At 50.4% G+C, this 5000-nt stretch overlaps 3 non-coding genes and 1 pseudogene across 3 annotated transcripts in view; 3 read left to right on the forward strand and 1 right to left on the reverse strand.

Annotated features, from left to right (window-relative positions):
* Positions 1 to 3626, reverse strand: part of LOC123722727 — a 7457-nt pseudogene extending 3831 nt beyond the window's left edge.
* LOC123722765 lies at positions 197 to 2100 on the forward strand. Its single transcript, XR_006756573.1, has one exon. It is a non-coding gene; the product is annotated as a small subunit ribosomal RNA (ribosomal RNA).
* LOC123722822 lies at positions 2450 to 2606 on the forward strand. Its single transcript, XR_006756626.1, has one exon. It is a non-coding gene; the product is annotated as a 5.8S ribosomal RNA (ribosomal RNA).
* The window catches only part of LOC123722796, a 3974-nt gene continuing 2128 nt past the window's right edge, over positions 3155 to 5000 (forward strand). Inside the window, exon 1 of the ribosomal RNA XR_006756605.1 lies at positions 3155 to 5000. This exon is cut by the window's right edge and continues 2128 nt beyond it. This is a non-coding gene — a ribosomal RNA (large subunit ribosomal RNA).

Genomic DNA, 5000 nt, shown 5'->3' on the forward strand with positions numbered 1-5000 from the left:
CACACCACACAGTAGTAGTGTATTGTGTAGTGTAGTAGTGTAGTGTAGAAAAGAAAAATGACCACCGACTGACTGCAGCAGGCAGGCAGGCAGCAAGCAAAACAGCAAAAACCATCGATGCGTTTAAACGTTTAACGTTTTCGCATCGTCGAGTTGTGCGTGTTGTGCGCGTTGTATGCGGCGTGTTTGTGTCAGCTCCCTGGTTGATCCTGCCAGTAGTTATATGCTTGTCTCAAAGATTAAGCCATGCATGTCTCAGTGCAAGCCGTATTAAGGCGATACCGCGAATGGCTCAATATATCAGTTTTGGTTCCTTAGATCTTACCTCGGTTACTTGGATAACTGTGGTAATTCTAGAGCTAATACATGCAATCAGAACTCTGACCAGTGATGGGATGAGTGCTTTTATTAGATCAAAACCAATCGACGGAGGGCCTCGCGTCCGAAGTCGTTAATTTTGATGAATCTGGATAACTTTTGCCGATCGCATGGTCCAGCACCGGCGACGCATCTTTCAAATGTCTGCCTTATCAACTTTCGATGGTAGTTTCTGCGACTACCATGGTTGTCACGGGTAACGGGGAATCAGGGTTCGATTCCGGAGAGGGAGCCTGAGAAACGGCTACCACATCCAAGGAAGGCAGCAGGCGCGCAAATTACCCACTCCCGGCACGGGGAGGTAGTGACGAAAAATAACGATACGGGACTCTTACGAGGCCTCGTAATCGGAATGAGTACACTTTAAATATTTTAACGAGGAACAATTGGAGGGCAAGTCTGGTGCCAGCAGCCGCGGTAACTCCAGCTCCAATAGCGTATACTAAAATTGTTGCGGTTAAAAAGCTCGTAGTTGCATTTGTGCGCCGCGCTGTCGGTGCACCGCATCCGCGGTGATACTGACACGTCTGCGGAGCATATCGTCGGTGAGCCGTCGGTAATACGGCGGTTCAATATCAAAATCCTATCGCGGTGCTCTTCGGTGAGTGTCGAGATGGGCCGACAATTTTACTTTGAACAAATTAGAGTGCTCAAAGCGGGCTCAAAATTGTGCTTGAATATTTCGTGCATGGAATAATAGAATATGATCTCGGTTCTATTTTGTTGGTTTTCAGAACTCCGAGGTAATGATTAATAGGGATAACTGGGGGCATTCGTATTGCGACGTTAGAGGTGAAATTCTTGGATCGTCGCAAGACGAACATCAGCGAAAGCATTTGCCAAAGGTGTTTTCATCAATCAAGAACGAAAGTTAGAGGTTCGAAGGCGATTAGATACCGCCCTAGTTCTAACCGTAAATATGTCATCTAGCGATCCGCCGACGTTACTACTATGGCTCGGCGGGCAGCTTCCGGGAAACCAAAGATTTTGGACTCCGGGGGGAGTATGGTTGCAAAGCTGAAACTTAAAGGAATTGACGGAAGGGCACCACCAGGAGTGGAGCCTGCGGCTTAATTTGACTCAACACGGGAAATCTCACCAGGCCCGGACACCGGAAGGATTGACAGATTAACAGCTCTTTCTTGATTCGGTGGGTGGTGGTGCATGGCCGTTCTTAGTTGGTGGAGCGATTTGTCTGGTTAATTCCGGTAACGAACGAGACTCTAGCCTGCTAAATAGGCGTCGTCATTTATGTGTGCGTGGCTTCGGTCGCGCAACTCACTGGCGACGTATTAAAATTCTTCTTAGAGGGACCGGCGGCTTCGAGCCGCACGAGATTGAGCAATAACAGGTCTGTGATGCCCTTAGATGTCCTGGGCCGCACGCGCGCTACACTGAAGGAATCAGCATGTTCTCCCTGGCCTAGAGGCCCGGGCAACCCGTTGAAACTCCTTCGTGCTGGGGATTGGGGTTTGCAATTATCCCCCATAAACGAGGAATTCCTAGTAAGCGCGAGTCATAAGCTCGCGTTGATTACGTCCCTGCCCTTTGTACACACCGCCCGTCGCTACTACCGATTGAATGATTTAGTGAGGTCTTCGGACCGACACGCGGTGGCTTAACGGCCGTCGGCGTCGCTGGGAAGTTGACCAAACTTGATCATTTAGAGGAAGTAAAAGTCGTAACAAGGTTTCCGTAGGGGAACCTGCGGAAGGATCATTAACGTATTACGTATTACTCATATTACGAATAATAATCCACAAAAGAGAGAGCGCCCATCGGGGCACACCAAACGGGGCGCCAAAAGAGGGAGTTGTGTGACACTAATCCGGTTGTTGTGTGTCATCTCCCAGTTCCGGTCCGATAATGGTGGGCGCTATACAAAAACAAACAGAAAAATACACCGGTATTAGAAAGTGCGAACGCTATGTCGTCGTCGTGGTGGCGCGCGCGTGTGTGTATAACGCGCGCGCGCGCGCTCCCTTCGCGTGTTCGTTCGCCTTCTAAGATATTTTTTTTTTATTTTTTTTTTTTTTTATATACATACATATATCAAAATATGTAAAACAATTACCCTGGACGGTGGATCACTTGGCTCGCGGGTCGATGAAGAACGCAGTTAACTGCGCGTCATAGTGTGAACTGCAGGACACATTTGAACATCGACATTTCGAACGCACATTGCGGTCCGTGGAGAAATATCCAGGACCACTCCTGTCTGAGGGCCGGCTGTTAAAATATAAAAATCACACTGTTCACTATATATATATATAGCGAACAATTGACGGTTCTCTTATTTTATACATATTCACGCAATGTGTATATATATATGGGTCCGTTTAAATATAACCTCTCAGACACACATATTACACCACCATACGAGCGGAAACCGATCGCGTCGATACGCGTATATATGTTATATACACGTTATATATATACGATATATACCTACGTATGTAAGTATGTATATACGATCGGGGGCGTCCCGGGGACGCGCGACTCTTCGACGTAAAAAATCGACAGAGGGCATGCGCGTCTTCGCACACGGTGACGTAATAAACCCCGTTTCGTGTTATGTATATATATAATATATAATATATGTGTATCGATGTGTGCGTGTTTTCGTGCGTGTGCGTGTGTGTGAGTGTGTATTATATATAATGTAGGCGGACACGACGTCCGAAGAGCGCATCGATGCGACGTTGCTGTGTGTGAAAACACGGCAGCGGAGCGTCGTTGAGCTGACGGATATCGCGTCTGCCTCGATTTTTATCGTTGGCCTCAGATCAGGGAGGATCACCCGCCGAATTTAAGCATATTAGTAAGCGGAGGAAAAGAAACTAACAAGGATTTCCTTAGTAGCGGCGAGCGAACAGGAACGAGCCCAGCACTGAATCCCGCGGTCGTATCGAACGCGGGAGATGTGGTGTTCGGGAGGTTCCGCTTTCTCGTCGTCGATACTCCTGTCCAAGTTCGTCTTGAACGGGGCCGTTTTCCCGTAGAGGGTGCCAGGCCCGTAGCGACGGAGGGCGGCGGCGAGAGGGACACTCCTAAGAGTCGGGTTGCTTGAGAGTGCAGCCCTAAGTGGGTGGTAAACTCCATCTAAGGCTAAATATTACCGCGAGACCGATAGCGAACAAGTACCGTGAGGGAAAGTTGAAAAGAACTTTGAAGAGAGAGTTCAAGAGTACGTGAAACCGTTCAGGGGTAAACCTGCGAAACTCGAATGAACGAACGGAGAGATTCATCGTCAATCCGCGGCGTACGCTGCCACGCTCTGATGAGGCGTCCGTCCCTGTCAAAGGGGATAGCGGGCTTCACGGGCCGGCAGCGTCGACGTTCGCGGACGGCGTGCACTTCTCTCTTAGTAATGCATCGCGACCCGTTCGATGTCGGTCTAAGCGCCGTTCGGGAGCCCAATCGTCTTTACCTGTCAAAGGGTAAGGCGTTTGGACCGTGACGGTTTTGCCGACCGGCCGTCGGACGGTAGAAGACACGAATCGCGCACGCGCATTTTAAACAAAAGCGCGTCCGGCCCGACGCAAGATAACGTCGTATTATCGAGGTCCTGCCGTTGTGCGGACATCGGTGCGGCGCGTCTGTTGTCGCCGCCGTGCAGTCTCGGACCGTGCGCGTCTCAGTCTGCGATGATTCAGTTTCGGGCACTCGCAGGACCCGTCTTGAAACACGGACCAAGGAGTCTAGCATGTGTGCGAGTCATTGAGTTATGTTTAAACTGAAAGGCGTAACGAAAGTGAAGGCGCGCGCTCGTCGCGCGCTCAGGGAGGATGGAGCGTCGGTCGTTCGATCGATCTCTCGCACTCCCGAGGCGTCTCGTTTCCAATCCGTGAATGTAGGCGCGCTCTGAGCAGAGATGCTGGGACCCGAAAGATGGTGAACTATGCCTGGTCAGGTCGAAGTCAGGGGAAACCCTGATGGAGGACCGTAGCGATTCTGACGTGCAAATCGATCGTCGGAACTGGGTATAGGGGCGAAAGACTAATCGAACCATCTAGTAGCTGGTTCCCTCCGAAGTTTCCCTCAGGATAGCTGGCATTCTGAGAAATAAACAGTTTTATCCGGTAAAGCGAATGATTAGAGGCATTGGGGAGAAATCATCCTCAACCTATTCTCAAACTTTAAATGGGTGAGAACTCCGGCTTACTCGAACGATGAAGCCGGAGATCTGATGACGGTGCCAAGTGGGCCAATTTTGGTAAGCAGAACTGGCGCTGTGGGATGAACCAAACGTAGTGTTAAGGCGCCTAAAAAACGCTCATGGGACACCATGAAAGGCGTTGGTCGCTCATGACAGCAGGACGGTGGCCATGGAAGTCGGAATCCGCTAAGGAGTGTGCAACGACTCACCTGCCGAAGCAACCAGCCCTGAAAATGGATGGCGCTGAAGCGTTTTGCCTATACACTACCGTTACGTGCCAGCGCGACGACCCTTAAAAAGTCGTCGTCATTATGCCGTAACGAGTAGGACGTGCGCGGCGGAGAGCGCAGAAGGGTCTGGGCGAGAGCCCGCCTGGAGCCTCCGTCGGTGCAGATCTTGGTGGTAGTAGCAAATACTCCAGCGAGGCCCTGGAGGACTGACGTGGAGAAGGGTTTCGCGTGAA

This window comes from Papilio machaon, chromosome 29, assembly GCF_912999745.1.
Source record: "Papilio machaon chromosome 29, ilPapMach1.1, whole genome shotgun sequence".
NCBI classification, from domain to species: domain Eukaryota; kingdom Metazoa; phylum Arthropoda; class Insecta; order Lepidoptera; family Papilionidae; genus Papilio; species Papilio machaon.